Source organism: Pelophylax lessonae, assembly GCF_965119305.1.
Source record: "Pelophylax lessonae genome assembly, chromosome: 2".
Lineage (NCBI taxonomy): Eukaryota > Metazoa > Chordata > Amphibia > Anura > Ranidae > Pelophylax > Pelophylax lessonae.
The window spans coordinates 705,399,536-705,420,920 of NC_138769.1; the positions used below are offsets into that span (position 1 = coordinate 705,399,536).

The 21,385-nt window shown below is 45.9% G+C and overlaps 1 protein-coding gene across 1 annotated transcript in view; it reads left to right on the forward strand.

The window, feature by feature from the left end:
- The first annotated feature begins 18,572 nt into the window (after positions 1–18,572).
- TSKU (tsukushi, small leucine rich proteoglycan) overlaps positions 18,573–21,385 on the forward strand; it is a 72,149-nt gene continuing 69,336 nt past the window's right edge. Inside the window, exon 1 of the mRNA XM_082247374.1 lies at positions 18,573–18,754. The gene's annotated coding sequence lies outside the window, so the exon portion shown is untranslated. The remainder of the gene's footprint in view (positions 18,755–21,385) is intronic.

Consider the following 21,385-nt stretch of genomic DNA (forward strand, 5'->3'; position numbering starts at 1 on the left):
CCCACCCCTTGTTCTGGCCCTGCCTAACCTCTTCCCAGCGATGTGGTGCATATATGTGGCCTTATATAAACCCTTTTCTTTGCTGAGAGCGCATGCCCTGCGCACTCCTAGCACAGTCCCGTCCTGACTGTAAAGTTCCCAATGCATGCAATTGCGATTGGGAGCTTTCTGATAATGTGACCACTGTGACAGCCAACCACAGCGGTCACATGACCCAAATCCTGCCTCCTCCTCTCGGCATTTAAAAGCTATTAAAGGGTCGAGAGGCGGGAAAGGGCTAAGAGCATAAGGGCTCTCTGTGTGCTTTGCTAGAGCCGTGAAAATTTGTTTTTAAAAATGATAAAATACATCAGTTCAGAGTAAAAACTTTACAGATGATGGTGGCAACATATTACTTCCCAAGATACATGTAATAAAAGAAAGTCATTTTTTTATTATTCTATATTTTATATTATATAATCATTATTTATTTTTTTATTATTTTATACAATTTTTATATTGTTTTATATTATTTTTGTATAAAGTGAGGCCCCTTTTGTAAGGGGACCAAGGTTAGTTGCCCCCTTTTGCACTCTTATAAATTAGGCACTGCCGGTAATAAATACATAAATCACAGCAATAAAGTCCCTAACTAAGATCCTGATTGCACACATGTGGGGGGGATTTACTAAAACTGGAGCATTCAGAATCTGGTCCAGTTGTGCATAGTAACCAATCAACTTCTAACTTCAGCTTGTTCAATTAAGTTTTAAGAATAAGGCCTCTTTCACACCAGCGGACCGATGTATCACACCTGTCCGTTTTTCAGGAAGACCCGATTGGACCACCCATTTTTCTCTATGGGGTGGTGGATGTCAGTGGACCTGGCATCCGATCTGGCCCAATCCGGTCCGGCGGACCGATGTATCACACCTGTCTGTTTTTCAGGAAGACCCGATTGGACCACCCATTTTTCTCTATGGGGTGGTGGATGTCAGTGGACCTGGCATCCGATCCTGCCCAATCCGGTCCGCTAAAAACAAACCGATGGGGATACGTTCACCATCTATCCAGCGGATCAGATCAGAAGACAATCAGATGGAAACGGACATGCAGTCCATTCCCATCCGACCACCCCATAGAGAACAGCAGGCTGTGTCCGTGTCTGCTCTGCATAGTGAAGCGGACATGGACCTGTCATCCTCCTGCTCAACGGAGATCAGCGGAGAGATCCCCCACTGAGCAGGTGGATTCACTTGGACCAATTTTGCCCTGCTTGAAGGGGGCCTAAGGCTGGTTTCACACGAGGGTCTGATCTGGTCCACCTGCCACCAGCCATTGTTCCCTATGGAGTGGGGTATGTGTCTGTTGACACCCGCTGGCATTAGATCTGTTCCTGTCCACCAAAAACAGACGGTTCCTCATCTGTCCGGCGGATCGGATCGTATGATAGTCAGATGGAAATGGACAGGTGGTTTGTTTCTATCCAACCACCCCATAGAGAACTTGTCATCCACCTGCTCAGCGGGGATCAGCGGAGAGAGAGCCCCTGCTGAGCAGGCGGATGGGTATTACGGAGGCTGCCCCGTGTGAAAAGGCCTAAAACCTGGAGGCCGATTGGTTTTTATGCACAGCTCCTCATATTTTGCATGCCCAGTTTTAGTACATTTTCGCCATTATGTGATTTACCCCACATATAAATTGTAATATATAAACATCAAAAGTGCAGTGCTCACAAAATGATTATTTGTAAACTAATGTGCAAAAAAATACACCTACTAGTATACTATCTACAAAAATATCATAGATTATTATATTTCAATGTAGAGCTGCCCCCTTAAGGAGTGCTGGATTTTCACACTTTCGGGTCCCACTGGGTTACCGTTAGCAACTTTGGCATTCAGATCTATCACTTTACTTCTTGGCTCAGTCAATAATTAGTCCAGGGGTATGTAGTTGTCTTGTGTTTTATTTTATAAATTAGAGATGGGAGAAGGGAATAGTGGGATAGTCCAGATTAACTATGCACAAAGTTGGGAGGATATATTAGGGATAGACCGATATGTTTTTTTCAAGGCTGATACCGATATTTTGGTCACAAGGTATCGGTATCGGCCAATATGGGCCGATATTTTGTACATTTAAAGTTTTGAAAAATAAAGACAATTTTTGACACAAATCTGGTTCTGAACATGTTAATTTATGTTTAATGTTTAATGGCTGGCTTGCTGGCACCCTGTGGTGGATGGCTGGCTGGCACCCTGTGGTGGATGGCTGGCTGGCTGGCACCCTGTGGTGGGTGGCTGGTTGTCTGGCACCCTGTGGTGGGTGGATGGCTTGCTGGCACCCTGTGGTGGCTGGCTGGCTGTCTGGCATGCTGTGGTGGCTGGCTGGCACCCGGTGGTGGCTGGCTGGCACCCTGTGGTAGGTGGCTGACTTCCTGGCACCCTGTGGTGGGTGGTTGGCTGGGTGGCACCCTGTGGTGGGTGGGTGGCTGGCACAGATGCTGTGGGTGGCTGGCTGATACGGGGCCTGTGGGCGGCTGGCTGGTACAGTGCCTGTGGCTGGCTGGTACAGGGCCTATGGGTGGTTGGCTGGCTGGTACAGGGCCTGTGGGTGGCTGGCTGTCTGGCACCCTGTGGTGGGTGCCTGGCTGTCTGACACCCTGAGGTGGGTGGGTGGCTGGCACAGGGGCTGTGGGTGGCTGGCTGGTACAGGGCCTGTGGGTGGCTGGCTGGTACAGTGCCTGTGGCTGGCTGGTACAGGGCCTGTGGGTGGCTGGCTGGTACAGGGCCTGTGGGTGGCTGGCTGGTACAGGGCCTGTGGGTGGCTGGCTGTCTTGCTGGTACAGTGCCTGTGGCTGGCTGGTACAGGGCCTGTGGGTGTGGGTGGCTGGCTGGCACTGAGCTGCTGTAGATGGGTGTATGGCTCTGATACACTACCGCGAGACTAGTCCCGACTCCAGACGAGGCTGTCCAAGGCGAGGGAGGCGGCAGAATAACGTCACAATATCGGTAATATCGGTTCCAGGGCCGATACCGATATATCGGGAAAAGTTGATATCGGCCCTCCCATAATCAGCTTTGCCGATAATCGGTCGATCCCTAGGATATCTATCTGTAGATACAGCCAGACTGTTGATCCACCTTGCCACTTAGGTGGATTTAGGATTAAGTCTCTTTCCAGATGACTTGAATTAAAGTTATTTTCAGGACACTCTCCTAGTATCGTCTTTCCTGACCACTGACATCCGTCCACTGACTATCCTACTCCAGGGTCGCCCCCCTCAGGTCAGGCCCCTTGACACGATCCCCTGTACTCACGATACTGTTTTTCTAGGGTCTCCCCCTCAGTCAGCTATCCTGGACCCCTGGCTTCAGCTCTGTTCCTCTGGCCCTCAGGACGACCTCCGGATGCCACATGCCACTGCTACAGAGGAGGAGGCAGCCGCCACCCTCCCTCCGGGACTCTGCTCTCCAGCCAAAGACCCCGCAGCACATGTGCTCCTGGCTTTTATACAGTATCCCATAATGCACGAGACAGCCGGTCTCTGCCAATCACTGGGACTGCATCAAACCCTGTGTACTCATTGGCCAGGTTTCCTCCCACTGTCCAACATGCCTCCCTATTGGACCAGTGTGAAACACTCTCTAGACTCAATGAATCACACACTGAGAACACTGAGCAGACCTCACTAACAGATCCTGCTCTCTGGTAGGCAGAAAGCAATATAGATTTCCCTGCTACTCCTCTGATAGGCAGACAGAGCCAAAAACTATACTCTCTCACTAGCACCTATCTAGGAGGGTGATACATCAAAATCTGTGAACTCGTGTAAAATTCATAAATAAAAAACGAATAATTTATAAAGTGTCCAAAAATAGGATATCATTGTCCACTCATAAAAGTCCACCCCTTTATAACACAAATCTAACCACCCACCATAGTAAATCAGTCCATGTGATAAAACTGTGAAAACCAATAGTAACCACCTTGTGACAAAAATTATATATGAGGTACAGCGCTCCCCACTAGTACTGCATAGGAAAACACACTGATAATGTATAATACGAAGAACCCTGCGAATCCACTAGGTTCGCGCATCGCACCCGACTTGCAGGCAGTTCACGCTGCCAAACTGCTGGGGGTGTTAATACAAAATTAATGACACACCCAGATTAGTTCGCATATCGCAGTGCGAACTTTCAATTCAGACAAAAATCGGGTGGCATAGGTGTAAACACCAATGGGATCCGATTCTGGTGGGGACCAAAAAAAGGGTCCTGCATGACTTTGGTCCGAATGCAATGCGAATTCAGCCATACAATCTGTATGAATGAATTTGCATCGCACAGACATCGCATGTGATTTGCAGAGGAATGCGGTGCGAATGACATGTGATGTCTGACATCGCTATAGTGTGAACCGGCACTAAGAGCACACTAAGAGCCGCTGATAGGGGGGGACCACCAGTCCTACTGTAGGGGGAACCCAATAGCGCGTGGAATCGGTGCGGTCGGGCGGAGGGGCAAATATAGAAGGAAGCCCTGTGCTGCATGAAACCAAAGACGTTGTGTAGAATATTTAAATAATAAACAACAAAAGACACTTTAAATAAAACACCTCTGTGATGCCTTAGAGCCGGTTCACACTGGGGCGACTTGTCAGGCGACCTGGTCGCCTGACAAGTCGCCGCGGGGGGTCGCCTGCCATAGATTAGCACAGGACCCGTTCTAATAGGAGCGACACAAGTTGCTGCGACTTAGAAAAAGGGTCCTGAGCTACTTTGGGGCGACCTGGAGCGACCTGCATTGACTTCAATGATTGACTTCACAGGTCGGGTCGCGCCTATGTGAACCGGCTCTAAGGGTCATTTCACATGCACATGGGCTTTGCGCCCGGCAGAGTCCGTTTTGCTCAGCGGGTATCGATCCGCCGATCCCCGCTGAGCAGGCGGCGGATAACAGCTCCGTCTCCGCTCTGTGTGCAGAGAGAGACCTGGCAGATCCCCGCTGCCCTCTATGGGGGCGATCAGATGAGAACGGACCGCCTGTCCGTTTTCATCCAATCCAATCCTATCCAATCCTCCAGACGGGTGGAGGTTTCCATTCATCCGGATTTCACGAACAGGATTGGATCGGAGAGCAGCGGGTGTCAGAGGAGATGACTCCGCTGACATCCGCTGCTCCATAGAGGTGCATGGAGCATCCGATCAGGTCCACCTGAATAACTGACAGGCGGACCTGATCGGAAAGCCCGTGTGAAAGGGGCCTCAACCAGTGACAATCAGTGATAGGCGTTTTCTAGTGATATAAGTTAAGCTTGAAACACAAAAAGTCCAATATAGTGAAGAGGCCAGTCCATGGGTCCCATTAAAGGTCCACAGCAATCGAGTAGAAGCAATAAATCCAGTGCAAGACGGACCTCCTCTGTAACTGTAAACAGGCAACATACTCAAATACAGTGTGACATAAAAGATTGCAACGACTGCTATTTTATTCTCTAGGGTCTATGCTAAATATAAATATATATATATATACACACACACAGTGGTGTATTTTGGTTTTGTATTGCCCTAGGCAAGACTTGTCCCCCCCCCCCCCTCCCTCTTATGTAAATTTTCCCCACTCCTTTTTTCATGGATGTGACTCCCTCAAAATCGAAGGACTACAAGTCCCAGCATGAACTCCTGAGATCTCACGAGGGGGGGGGGGGGGTGAGAGGGGGTGGGAGAGAGAGAAAGAGAGACAGGGGGGAGGGTGGATGAGGGAGGGAGAGAGAGGGGAGATGAGAGGGAGAGAGGGGGGTGGGTGAGGGAGGGAGAGAGAGGGGGGGGGGGTGAGAGAGAGAGAGGGGGATCAAAGAGAGAGAAAGAGAGATAGGGGGGATGAGAGAAAGAGAGACAGAATGAGAGAGAGAGGGGGATGAGAGAGAGAGAGGGGGGTGAGAGAGGGGGGTGAGAGAGAGAGAGGGGTGAGAGAGAGAGGGGGGTGAGAGAGAGAGAGAAGGGGTGAGAGAGAGAGGGTGGGATGGGTGAGAGGGGGTGAGAGAGAGAGAGAGAGGGGGGGGATGGGTGACAGGGTGTGAGAGAGAGAGAGGGGGGGGGATGGGTGAGAGAGGGAGAGAGAGATGGCTCTAGCAACCAGTGGCCAATTGAATCTCAGGTGGAGGGGGGCGGTTTTTTTGCTGCCCCCCTGCAAAGTGCCGCCCTAGGCCTGGGCCTTGTTGGCCTAGGCCAAAATACAGCGCTGTATATATATATAATGTTTGGGGTTCTACGTAATTTTCTAGCAGAAAATTCAGAATTTTACTTGTACACACAAATGCCACAAAAAGCCAGAGTCAGCAAGTAAAGAGTATGTAAACCCAACATGTCATACATACTTTATATAAAAGGTTTTCCCTGGAGATACACTTTAAGGCCCCGTTCACACCTGACCTTTAGTGAACGCACGTAAATTCACTCGTTCTTGCACGCGTTTATGAAGCATGTGGGTGCCGGCTCCTTAACAACCAGCTGTAAAGGTCATAAATTCCTTAAATTTCACATACCTGGACCATTACTTATTCAACTCATGCATGAATTTATTTATTTAGTTACATTAGTAAATTGACTTTAATGCTGCTTTGTGCGTTATTTACTGAGCGTTTTTTTTTTTTTTTTGCTTTTTGAGGTAAATACCGCATAAAGGGATAGTGAGTTGACATTTTCAGTATCGCATGTGATGATATTTGGGGAAAATGTGTCACATGACCCAAATAACACATGCCATATGCTTTAGTGAATTGAGCCCACTGTCACCGATGGATTTCACACAAAACTGATCAATTTCATCAGATTAGTACTACAGCTTCTAGGAATGAAACGGGGTCTATGAATGGTGGGCTGGGGGATGATTGAAAGATCTGCCCCCTGAAGGGGGGCTCTGATGTGAAGGGGTCTCTTATGTGAAAGGGGGGCTCTGATGTGAAGGGGTCTCTTATGTGAAAGGGGGGGGGGCTCAGATGTGAAAGAATGGCTCTGATGTGAAGGGGTCTTCTCATGTGAAAGGATGACTCTGATGTGAAGGGGTCTCTTATGTGAAAGGGGGGCTCTGATGTGAAGGGGTCTCTTGTGTGAAAGGATGGCTCTGATGTGAAGGGGTCTCTTATGTGAAAGGGGGGTTCTGGTGTGAAGGGGTCTCTTATGTGAAAGATTGGCTTTGATGTGAAGGGGTCTCTTATGTGAAAGAATGGCTCTGATGTGAAGGGGTATCTTATGTGAAAGAATGGCTCTGATGTGAAGGGGTCTCTTATGTGAAAGAATGGCTTTGATGTGAAGGGGTCTCTTATGTGAAAGAATGGCTCTGATGTGAAGGGGTCTCTTATGTGAAAGAATGGCTCTGATGTGAAGGGGTCTCTTATGTGAAAGAATGGCTCTGATGTGAAGGGGTCTCTTTATGTGAAAGGGGGGCTCTGCTGTCAAGGGGTCTCTTATGTGAAAGGATGGCTCTGATGTGAAGGGGTCTCTTATGTGAAAGGGGGGCTCTGATGTGAAGGGGTCTCTTATGTGAAAGGATGGCTCTGATGTGAAGGGGTCTCTTATGTGAAAGGGGGGCTCTGATGTGAAGGGATCTCTTGTGTGAAAGGATGGCTCTGATGTGAAGGGGTCTCTGATGTGAAGGGGTCTCTTATGTGAAAGAATGGCTCTGATGTGAAGGGGTCTCTTGTGTGAAAGGGGGGCTCTGATGTGAAGGGGTCTCTTATGTGAAAGATTGGCTCTGATGTGAAGGGGTCTCTTATGTGAAAGGGGGGCTCTGATGTGAAGGGGTCTCTTATGTGAAAGGGGGGCTCTGATGTGAAGGGGTCTTTTATGTGAAAGGGGGGCTCTGATGTGAAGGGGTCTCTTATGTGAAAGAATGGCTCTGATCTGAAGGGGTCTCTTATGTGAAAGATTGGCTCTGATGTGAAGGGATCTCTCATACCTGCCAACTGTCCCGTTTTTCCCGGGACAATCCCGGCAAATAGGAGCCTGTCCCGGGTACTTTACAGTGTCCCTGTTAATCAGGGACAATGTAAATCACATTTCTTTTTTTTTACATTTTGTGCCACACAGTGTCGCTCTCACCCCAGCTAGGAGTTGTAGTTCTGGCAGCAGGTTGTCTCTCTCTCTGTGCCCGCTCACTCTTCCCGCCTGTCGCAAATTTAACGTGTCACCGAAGGCAGGGTGTCAGCATGGTGCACTTTCCAAAATCCGCCAGCAGGGGGAGGCAGAGCACCTTCCGACAAGCTGGAGGCCTCACACTCCATTAATTACTACTATCAATAATGTCTTTTTATAGATATAATTTATACACCTGTTAATTGATACATATATATAGTTTTCTAGCTCTAGATAAATGTGTGTACATATCCGTGTATGTGTATGTGTGTGCATATATATATATTGCTCAAAAAAATGAAAACAGACCTCAATCCTCAATGCGAAAAATCTCATGCTGGATATCTATACTGGTATGGACTTGGTATGTGTTAGGATAATATGGACTGGGTAATGTGTTAGGATCTATACTGGTATGGACTATACTGGTATGGACTCTGTAATGTGTTAGGATGGTATGGACTGGGGAATGTGTTAGGATCTATACTGGTATGGACTGGGGAATGTGTTAGGATCTATACTGGTATGGACTGGGTAATGTGTTAGGATCTGTATTGGTATGGACTGGGTAATGTGTTAGGATCTGTATTGGTATGGACTGGGTAATGTGTTAGGATCTGTATTGGTATGGACTGGGTAATGTGTTAGGATCTATACTGGTATGGACTGGGTAATGTGTAGGATGGTTATGGACTGGGTAATGTGTTAGGATCTATACTGGTATGGACTGGGTAATGTGTTAGGATCTATACTGGTATGGACTGGGTAATGTGTTAGGATCTATACTGGTATGGACTGGGTAATGTGTAGGATGGTTATGGACTGGGTAATGTGTTAGCATCTATACTGGTATGGACTGGGTAATGTGTTAGGATCTATACTGGTATGGACTGGGTAATGTGTTAGGATCTATACTGGTATGGACTGGGTAATGTGTTAGGATCTATACTGGTATGGACTGGGTAATGTGTTAGGATCTATACTAGTATGGACTGGGTAATGTGTTAGGAAGGAAAGGATGCTACATTGTTTTATGTAAATGAAAATTATCACCCTACAGAGGGTTGAATTCAAAGACAGGTGAATAAAGTGTGAAATGTGCTCAGGTGTGACCATACAAAAAATGGAATATGTAAATCTAAATAAAGTATTAGGTGTAAATAAGTACAATAAAACCTAATTATACCAGATAGTATAATCATGCTTATTTACACCTTGCACTTTATTTATATGTCCATATTACATTTTTTCTATGGTCACACCTGAGCACATTTCACACTTTAGAATTGCAGGGAATTGTGATGAGAATTTTAAACTTTAGGCAGAAGTAGTGCAGCTGAATGGGAGAATTATTCCAACTCTGCTACTTTGGCCTCAAGTTTTCAATTCCCTTTTCAATTTCCTGTAATTCTCTCTTTATGAAGTAGACCCTACAATCTGATAAGTAGGCGGAGATTAATTATGTGGAGTGGGCGGAGCTTCAGTGAAGTGGGTGTGGTAAGTAATTGATAGCTGTGCTGCAAAGTGTCCCTGGAATTTTTTTTCAAATGCTGGCAACTATGATTATGTGAAAGAATGGCTCTGATGTGAAGGGGTCTCTTGTGTGAAAGGGGGGCTCTGGTGTGAAAGGTTGGCTCTGATGGGAAGAGGAGCTCTGATGTGATGGGAGGACTCTGGTTTGGAGGGGGGTTCTGATGTGAAAAGGGAACTCTAATGCTTGAGTTTAATGAAAAAACTGACCCAATAGCCCCATCCACACATTCAATGAGAATGAGGGAATCACACTGAACTATTGTACTTTGTAACACACTGATCAGTGTTGCCAACTATAGCCGGCTCCACTGATCGAGCAGGATTTATCCAACAGGCTGACTGTACTGATCTAAATGCAGCCGGTCCCTGCTGAACCAGTTGAATTTTACACCATGTAGGGCTGGCTTCATGTGAAGGGGGGGGGGGGGGCTCTGATGTGAAGGAGGTTATAATGTGATGAGGGCCTCTGATGTGATGGGGAGATTTTTTGATGTGATGGGGGGCTCTGATGTGAATGAGGTTATGATGTGATGGGGGCTCTAATGTGATGGGGAGATTTCTGATGTGATGGGGGCTCTCATGTGAAATGGATTATGATGTGAAGGTGGGCTCTGATGTGAAGGGGGGCAATGATGTGATGAGGGGGTTATGATATGATGGACAGGGGGGTCTCTGATGTGAAGGGGGGTTATAAAGTGAAGGGGGGTTATGATGCAAAGGGGGCTCTGATGTATTGAGTGGCTCTTATGTGAAAGGGGGCTCTGATGTGAAGGGAGGGTATTAATGTGATGAGGGGGTTATGATTAGAGATGGCCTTGCGGTTCCCCCCGGCGGTTGGTTCGCGGCGAACTTTGCTCGTTCGCTGTCTGCCAATCATGCGAACATATGGCAATATTCGCAGAGACCATATTCTTTTACATTGTGAAGAACTTTGACCCATGACACATCCATCAGGTGGTACAGGACAGCCAATTGAGACATTTCAGCACATGGACATACCCCCTACCTTATAAATAGACCTGACCTGACATTTTACATTCTGCTTTTTGGCAGTGTAGGGAGAGGTTTGCTGTGTGCACCAGGGACAGATTGTCAGTGACACAAATTGCTCTGTTATAGGTCCACAAAAGTCCTTTTAAGGACTGGTATTTGGTATAGGTGTACTATCTATATTCTGTCTTTTGTCAGTGTAGGGAGAGGTTTGCGGGGTGGAGCAGGGACAAACTGTCAGTGCCGGTTCACACTGATGCGATCACAGAGATCGCATGTAATTCGGAGCGCACTGCTCCTAAAATTACATGCGATGTCTGTGCGGTGCAAATTCAGCCGTACAGTTTGTATGGGTGAATTTGCACTGCAATCGCAGTGAACTCGCACAGGACCCTTTTTTTGGTCCGCAGCAGAATCGGATCGCATGGTGGTTCACACCAGTGCGATCCGATTCTGTGCGAACTGTCAGATCGCACTGCGATATGCGATCTGAGCTGGGGGTGTCGTTAACTTTGAATTTACACCCCAAGCGTATCGCATATGGCAGTGTGAACAGGCTGTGCTGCGGATGTGATGCGGGAACAAGCAGATATATTCGCAGTGTTCCCGCATCGCATCAGTGTGAACCGGCACTGAAAGGACTGGTATAGGTGTACTATTGTTTGGTGTGCAGTATATAGGGGTTTAATACACTTATAATATACTTTCTAATATAGAAAGCATATTATAGTGTGAAAATGGTGTGTACATATAATAAATGTCCTCCGTTGAAGTCAGCCAATGACGAAACGCGTTAGAGCGTGGACACGCGGTGACCATAGCAACCCTACGTCCCGGACGTCTGACGTCACGCCCATCCGGAAGTCGGAACCCGGAAGCTGCACGGCGCTTCTAGCCGCAACTTCGGCTCCACATCGGGGCGGCGGGAGCCGCACAGGTAGCCCGGTCCGGGACAAAAGATTATGTGAATGCTTTCAATTTTATTACGTTTGTGAGTACATTTATGCTTGCTTATTCAATAAATTTCTGCATGGTTATGGAGTTACGCTATGAGCGTTTATTTTCATTTATGCATGATATGGCATACATGGAGTGATCCAGTCTGCAGTTTTATGGAAGTCCGGAGCTGTGTCATAAAGAGTGCCTTATTGGTCCTGTCTTTGCATCTCCTGTGGTGAGCCATCATCCCTGTGAAGTGCCTGGTCTGTTGGATAGAGGTTGTCCATCCCGAGCATATCTTGTTGGGCTTTAATTTCCCCACAGTTACGTGGGCACTGCTTGGGGGGCATGCCGGTGTGGTGAAGGGGCACCTTCCTTTATATCAGAGCACTTGAACACTTACACAGGATTTTTATATTGGAGATGATGCCAGCAAACTGGACAATATCCGATTGAAGTTTATTATAGATATGTCACATGATGGACTATGTGATTAATCATAGCGCTGTTAGTGTTTGCATGTGATTTATTATATGTACACACCATTTTCATAGTTTCCTGTATATATAACAGCTGCTGAGATCCGAAAGGGTTTACTATTATTATTTGTGTTTTTACTGTCTTTTTATCAATTTTAATTGATTTTAATATTTGACGGTTTTACCACCCTATTTATATACGCTATTATATGTAGCACAAAGCACCTTAGCGCCGAGGGGGTGAGATTGACTAGCACTCTTCTTCGGGATAAGTGTCATTGTTCTTGCTCCTTTTTTCAGTTCATATTATAGTGTATTTGGGTACTGCAGAAATTTTGCCTCTTTCGCTGCGTTAACTCTGCTACACACAGTGACAAAAGTTTCTAGAAAATATTTTTCATAACTGGTGTGATAAACCAGTGGCCCCCCAAAACGACAGATTGAAGCGGGTGTTATATAACAATATACTTTCATAATAGTGTTTTTCGGTACTGCAGAAATTTTGCCTTTTTCGCTGCGTTAACTCTGCTACACACAGTGGCAAAAGTTACTGGGAAAAAAGTATTATAACTGGTGTGATAGACCAGTGGCCCCCCAAAACGACAGATTGAAGCGGGGTGTGTAATATACCTTCTTCCACATATACTGCGCTTCTCTAGAGATTTTTGTCACAGGGTCATTTAAAAATGACAGGCAGAGGAAGAGGCAGGCCCTTCCGCAGGGGTGGTAGGGGTAGGGCAGGAGCACCAGGCTGGAGCCAAAGTGGGAAGTTGCAGAAGGTGCATTCGATTACGTCAAAGGACGCACCAGACTTGGTTGAGTGGCTCACTCAGCCTTCCACTTCTGCACCCTCCTCATCCTCTCTATCTGCACCCTCTTCACTCTCTGCTGTGTGCACCCCCAAAGACACCACCACCAACACCACCACCAACACCACCACCATATACCCTCCGCTTCAGTCACAGGAATTATTTTCCGATCCATCACAAGACATTTACGATGTGCAGCCATTCTTGGCATTGGATCAGGAAGAGGTAGCAACAGCCTCCACTCACCAGTCTGACGACAGTACCCAGATCAGCCCAAGGAGGTTGGTCCCCGCTGTTGCTGCCTACTCCGAGATCTCTAATGTTAGTGGTGGGGAAGGTGACGTCGATGATGCAGAGGCAAAATTTCTGCAGTACCCAAATACACTATTATGAAAGTATATTGTTATATAACACCCCCCCCCCCCCTTCAATCTATCGTTTTGGGGGGCCACTGGTCTATCACACCAGTTATAATACTTTTTTCTAATTGCGCTTGTCACTCTTTGTAGTTGTAGTATCGCTGCAGAACTGCTCACCAGTCACAATGCTGCACAATACAAATCCACTATAATATGCTTTCTATATTCATCCAGCATTGCGACTTCCTCATCTTCCTGCTCCTGGTCCTCAACGGCTTGATCAATGACACGACGCAATGCACACTCCAGAAAGAAGGCGTGAGGTACGATGTCACTGATGGTGCCCTGGCTGCGACTGACCAATTTGGTGATCTCATCAAATGGCCGCAGAAGTCTGCATGCGTCGCCAAGAGCAGCCACTGGCGCAGTGAAAAAAACCCAAGCTCCCCAGAACCTGTCCTGCTGCAGAGTTCGTACAGGTAGTCGTTAACTGCACGTTTCTGCTGGAGCAGCCTATCAAGCATATACAAGATTGAGTTCCATCGTGTCGGGCAGTAACAAATAAGACGTCTGACGGGCAGGTTGTGCTGTCATGTCAGCAAAGCGAGCCATGGCTGTGCAAGATCTTCTGAAATGGCCCGAGATTTTCCTGGCCTGCCTCAAGACGTCCTGGACCCCAGGATATTTGACAACAAATCGCTGCACGACCAAGTTCAGGACGTGTGCCATGCATGGCATGTGTGTAATTTTTCCCTGTTTCAGCGCACTCAGCAGATTGGCACCGTTGTCGCACACCACTTTACCAACTGTCAAATTGATTGGTGTCAGCCACTGATCTGCCTGTGAACGCAAAGCTGAAAGGAGTGCAGGACCAGTGTGGCTCTTGGCTTCCAGGCACAACTGACGCAGCACAGCATGGCAATGTCTCACCTGGCATGTGGAATAGGTTCTGGGGATCTCGGGCGGCGCAGCGGAAGAGACGGTAGCAGCGGAAAAGGAGGAGTCAGCTGAGGAGGAGAGGGAGGATGGAGTAGGAGAAGGAGAAGAAGAGGCAGGCCTGCATGCAATCCGTGGCGGTAAAACCAAATCTACACGGGTGCCACGGGTTACATGCTTGACGGCCGTCAGAAGGTTCACCCAGTGGGCAGTAAAAGTTATATACCTTCCCTGCCCGTGTTTGCTAGACCATGTGTCTGTGGTCAGATGTATCTCGGCACCGACACTGTGTGCCAGAGATACATTCACTTGTCGCTGAACATGGCCATATAGCTCTGGGATGCTCTTCTGCGAGAAATATTTCCTTCCTGGGACCTTCCATAGTGGTGTTCCAATGGCCACAAATTTTCAAAAGGCCTCAGAGTCCACCAGTTTATATGGCAGTGGTTGGCGGGCTATCAGTTCCGACAAGCCAGCGGTCAACCGTTGGGCAAGAGGGTTATCCGGCGTCATCATTTTTTTATGCTCGAACATTTGGGCCATGGAAGCCTGCTTTTTTCTAGAAAAACGTGGGGATGGCATGATGGAAGGTGGAGTGGAGGACAATTGTGAGGAGAGAGGTGAAGGAAAAGGAGAAGAGGCTGGATGGTGAGAGCCAGGAGTGTGGCTTTGTGGGTTCTGATGGCATTGCTCCCAATGGGTTCAGTGATGGGAGTCCAGGTGCCTTCTTAGGCCCTTTTCACACAGGTGGATCGTTCAGATCCACCTGTCCATTTTTTTGGTGGATCTGAATGGTACCCCCATGCATGTCTATGGGGCATCGGATGTCAGCGGAGACATGTCCACTGACATCTGATCTGTCAAATATAGGAAACCCTATTTTCGATCCGTCCAGTGGATCGTCCCTAGGTGAATGTTGGGCTTACCGCGACTTATGGTTGACTGCAAAGGCTCCAGCATCCGGGAATGCATAGACCGACAGGTGTCCTACTACATCGGGTTAACAGCCGATGTGGACGCTCTGAGAAGTGATGAACCCCTGGACTACTGGGTGGGCAGGCTTGACCTCTGGCCAGAGCTTGCACAATTTGCAATGGAACTGTTGGCTTGCCCCTCGTCCAGTGCCTGTCCGAAAGGACGTTCAGCGCAGCAGGGGGGATCGTGACCGATAAGCTCACTCGCCTAGCTCACGACAGTGTTGACTACCTCACATTTCTAAAAAGGAATGAGGCATGGATCTCGGAGGAATTCAACACATGTGACCAGTAGACCATGTTTGATTACAATTTTTCATGACAGGCCACAAATATCCACCACCACCCATAACAATTCATGGTCCCTGTCTTAGGTAAATACAGCAGCATAAAAGGCCTTTTATGTCCGTTGAATGCCTAATTGCTACAGTCTATCCCACCTCCACACAGCAACCTCTCCCTACAGTGACAAAAGTTTTTGTGAACCTATTAGCTAGCGACTTGTGTCACTATACAGTCTTTCCCTGCTCCACACAGCAACCTCCATCCACAGAATACAAAGTTCTTTGCTGTCAGGTGAACGCCTGTTGACTAATTTTTGGGGCCTGTACTGGCCGACACTTACTTCTGTATCCTGTGAATGCCTAATGTACTTCCAGCCACAGAAAACCAAGCTCTTTGCTGTCAGGTGAATGCCTGTTGGCTAATTTTTGGGGCCTGTACTGGCCGACACTTACTTCTGTATCCTGTAAATGCATAATGTACCTCCAGCCACAGAATACAAAGTTCTTTGCTTTCAGGTGAACGCCTGTGGGCTAATTTTTGGGGCCTGTACTGGCCGAACTTACTTCTGTATCCTGTGTATGCCTAATGTACCTCCAGCCACAGAATACAAAGTTCTTTGCTGTCAGGTGCACACCTGTTGGCTAATTTTTGGGGCCTGTACTGGCCGACACTTACTTCTGTATCCTGTGAATGCCTAATTTTTCAGACTGGCATTGAAAATCAATGGTTCTGTAAACGTTCTGCTAAATTGTGGAACGGATGCGGGCCCATTTTACAGACGTGTGAATGGACCCTATATGTATTTACCGGCTGCTGTCAGTTCTAGCCGATTCAGAAAAAAAAAATAATAATTTTTGGCTGAAAAAAAAAAAAAATTTATGGCAACTTTCCAATAGCAATACTTCTGTTATGACATTATCCATGTTGTGGGACTATGTGTGCACAGCTAGTAAGTATTTTGTGGTTGCAAATATGACCTGGAGGTTTTTAATATTCGACTGCCATTAAAGTGAATGGGGTCCGCTGCGAACTTGCAGTTCGCGAACATTTGAGAAAGTTTGCGGATGGCGTTCGCGATCCGCCCCATCCGATGTTCGTCCATCACTAGTTATGATATGATGGAGGGGGGCTCTGATGGGAAGGGGGTTATGATGTGAAGGGGGTTATAATTTAAAGGGGGCTCTTATGTATTGAGTGGCTCTTATGTGAAGGGGCGCTCTGATGGGAAATGGGTTATAATATGATGGGGGGCTCTGGTGTAAAATTGATTATTATGTGAAAGGGGGGCTCTGATGTGAAATGGAAAATGGAATATGATGTGAAATGGGATCGGAAGAGGGGCTCTCAAGTGAGAGGGGGTTCTGATGTAAAGGGGGGCCTTGATGTGATGTGGGGGATCTAAAGTGCAGGGAGCTCTGATGTGATGGGGTGGGTTCTGATGTAAAGAGGGACTCTGATGTAATGGGGGGGGGGTGATTCTTAATGTGAAGGATGGCTCTGATTTGATGTGGGTTCTGATGTGAAGGGGGGGGGGCTCTGATGTAATTGGGGGGGCTCTAATGTGAAGGAGAGTTATAATGTGATGAGGGTGATGACATGGGGGGGGGGGATTCTGAAGTGAAGTCATTTCTTGGAGTGTGTTTATTTATTAGTTTAGGTTTTATTCATTAATTTATTATATGGATGCTTTGCCATGTGAATGTACCTAAATATACCATGTGACCCTCCTACTGATAAGTTTGTAGATTCCCCCCAACAAATCAAATACCAAAATAATCCAATACTAACACACATCTATAATAACACAATGCAGAATACAAGGTGATAACAAAATGAAGAATATAAAGATATAAAACAATGTAGAATATACAGATATAACACAATGTAGAATATAAAGTAATAATATAATACAATGTAGAATATAAAGTAATAGTATAACACAATGTAGAATATAAAGTAATAATATAATACAATGTAGAATATAAAGTAATAATATAATACAATGTAGAATATAAAGTAATAATATAATACAATTTAGAATATAAAGTAATAATATAACACAATGTAGAATATAAAGTAATAATATAACACAATGTAGAATATACAGATAATAATATAATACAATGTAGAATATACAGATAATAATATAATACAATGTAGAATATAAAGTAATAATATAACACAATGTAGAATATACAGATAATAATATAATACAATGTAGAATATACAGATAATAATATAACACAATGTAGAATATAAAGTAATAATATAATACAATGTAGAATATACAGATAATAATATAACACAATGTAGAATATAAAGTAATAATTTAATACAATGTAGAATATACAGATAATAATATAACACAATGTAGAATATAAAGTAATAATATAATACAATGTAGAATATACAGATAATAATATAATACAATGTAGAATATACAGATAATAATATAACACAATGTAGAATATAAAGTAATAATATAATACAATGTAGAATATACAGATAATAATATAATACAATGTAGAATATACAGATAATAATATAACACAATGTAGAATATAAAGTAATAATATAATACAATGTAGAATATACAGATAATAATATAATACAATGTAGAATATACAGATAATAATATAACACAATGTAGAATATAAAGTAATAATATAAAACAATGAAGAATATACAGATAATAATATAATACAATGTAGAATATACAGATAATAATATAATACAATGTAGAATATACAGATAATAATATAACACAATGTAGAATATAAAGTAATAATATAAAACAATGAAGAATATACAGATAATAATATAAAACAATGTAGAATATACAGATAATAATATAACACAATGTAGAATATACAGATAGTGATATAAAACAATGAAGAATATAAAGTATCTTTTAGTTGGAAACTTTTCTCTTCTCTGGGAACTTTTCTCCCCGCAGAGCTCTAGGTAACCCCTTCCCTCCCGGAAGATCTCAGTCCTCCTATGGCCGGGTAGCGGAGGATGGGCAGTGGGCGGGCACGGTAAGGGTTAAGGAATGCGTTCTCGGCTCGCGATCGTCTGTCCAATAGGATCTCTCCGTTCCCTCCCATCCCACACACAGCCATTGGTCTCCGGTATGACGGTGCCTTAGCGGGCGGCCTCGCTCGCCTCTCTCCAGACGCTCCCCGGTTGCAGAGGATTGCGGAGCTCGGTGTGTGCGCTGGGGAATGCAGAGCACAGCGCCCCCCATAGACGGACAGAGGGGAGATGAATAAGGAGTGCACAGGATGAGAGAGCCCAGATAACGCTCCATCTCCGGGGATCCCATCTGCAGGTACGGGGGGAAGGGGGATCATTGGGCTGCTCTGGGGGGACACAGCAACTTCTGGGGCTACCGGCTCTGCTTACTAAAACTTCTCCATGCGGGGGCCCTTTAACACTTTCCTGACCAGCATGAGCTGCCCTCAGGGGGGGTCCATGGGAGGACTCTGTGCCTGGCCCCAGGGGGTCCATGGGAGGACTCTGTGCCTGGCCCCAGGGGGTCCATGGGAGGACTCTGTGCCTGGCATAGGGGAGGGGGAGCAGGCTCATCCTATAATTTAGGATTAGGGGTAGTCTCTATAACTTTGGGGGGGGGGGGGGGGAGGTTCCCAATAAAACCGAATGTGGGGTCCTTCCTATTATTTGCATTTAGATTTTCCCTATAACTTGGGATTGAGTGGGGTATTCTCTGTAACTTGAAATGGGGGGGGGGGGGGGGGGGGGTTCTTCCCTTTTTAGTTTAGGATTGTGGTTGGTTATTCCCTATAACTTGGGGAAGAGAGGAGTCTTCCCTATAAGTTGGGGATAAATAGGTCTTCCCCCTATAACGTTAGATAAGGAGAGTATTCCCTATAACTTGGGGGTGAGGGCGCTCTTGCCTATAAATTTGAGGGTAAGGGGGACTTCCCCCTAAAACGTTACATAGGAAGAGTATTCCCTATAATTGGGAAGGGTCTTCCCTATAACTTGGGGTAAGGGGGGTCTTCCCCTAGAACATTAGATAGGGAGAGTATTCCCTATAATTGGGAAGGGTCTTCCCTATAACTCAGGGATGAGGGGGTCTTCCCCTATAACATTTGATAGGAAGAGTATTACCTATAATTGAGAAGGGTCTTCCCTAAAACTTGGGGCGAGGGTCTTCCTTCCCCCTATAACATTAGATAGGAAGAGTATTCCCTATAACTTGGGGTGAGGGGGGGGGGTCTTCCCTAAATCTTGGGGATGAGGGGGTCTTCCCCTATTATATTAGATAGGAAGAGTAGTCCTTATAATTGGGAAGGGTCTTCCCTATAGCTCAGGATTGTGATTGGTGTTTTCCTATAACTTGGAGAAGAGAGGAGTCTTCCCATTAAGTTGGGGATGAAGGGGTCTCCCCCCCCCCCCCCTATAATGTTAGATAAGGAGAGTATTCCCTATAACTTGGGGGTGAGGGCGCTCTTGCCTATAAGTTGAGGATGAGGGGGACTTCACCTAAAACTTTACATAGGAAGAGTATTCCCTATAACTGGGGAGGGTCTTCCTTATAAATTGGGGGTGAGGGCGGTCTTCCCTATAACTCGGGGATGAGGGGGTCTTCCCCCTATAACATTAGATAGGAAGAGTATTCCCTATAACTGGGAAGGGTCTTCCCTATAACTTGGGGGTGAGGGGGTTCTCCCCCCTATAACATTAGATAGGAAGAGTATTCCCTATAACTTGGGGTGAGGGGAGGGGGGTCTTCCTATATCTCAGGGATGAGGGGGTCTTCCCCTATGACATTAGATAGGAAGAGTATTCCCTATGATTGTGAAGGGTCTTCCCTATAACTTGGGGGTAAGGGTGGTCTTCCCTGTAAGTTGAGGGGGTTTTCCCCCTATAACATTAGATCGGGAGAGTGTTCCCTTTAATTGGGAAGGGTCTTCCCTATATCTTGAGGATGAGGGGGTCCTCCCTATAAATTGTTGGGGAGGAGGGGGGGGGGGGGTCTTCCCTATACATTTTGAGGGGGAGAATATTACCTATAAGTTGGGATTGGGGAAAAGTGTGTGTGTGTGTGTGTGTGTGTGTGTGTGTGGGGGGGGGGGGGGGGTTCTTCCATTTAATCTAGGGTTGACCTCCCCTATAACTTTAGATGGGGAGAGTATTCCCTATATTTTGGGATTGTGGAAGATCTGACTTGGGGAAAAGTGGGGGGGGGGGGTTCTTCCATTTAATCTAGGGTTGAGGGTTGTCCTCCCCTATAACTTTAGATGGGGAGAGTATTCCCTATATTTTGGGATTGGGGAAGATCTGACTTGGGGGAGTTCTTCCATTTAATCTAGGATTGAGGGTGGTCCTCCCCTATAACTTTAGATGGGGGAGAGCATTCCCTATATTTCGGGATTGGGGAAGATCTGACTTGGGGGGGGGGGGGGGGGGGGACTTTTCTTCCATTTAATTTAGGGTTGTGGGCGGTCCTCCCCTATAAGTTTATATGAGGAGAGTATTCCCTATAATTTGGGACCGTGGGTGTTCCCTATATACTTTTCTCTCTGACTTGTGTTTTTATTATTTGTTCTGTCAATATTTATGATGTAAGCTCCTCTATTTATAAATGTGTGATTTGTAGCTGTAAGCGAATGGTAGGGTTCAGGTTTAGAAGAAGTAAATCTGATCTTGTGTTGTACACTGCAAGTCAAACTGTCCTGAAACGATCCATATTTCTTCCTTTTTTTTTTTTTTTTTTTTGTTTAAAGTGATTGAACTGCCAGCAAATTTATTACCTGTGTTAAACCAAAGAATCTTTTAGAACGACCGTTTCCAAATGGCCAGCCACACCAAAACATGAACATTCAGTCAAAGACTGATAACCACCGTACTGGTTCCCAGGAACTGTCTGTTCGCTAATTACTATTTTCTAAACTAGACACAGCTTTTGCTTTTTTTTTTTTTTTTTATGCTATGC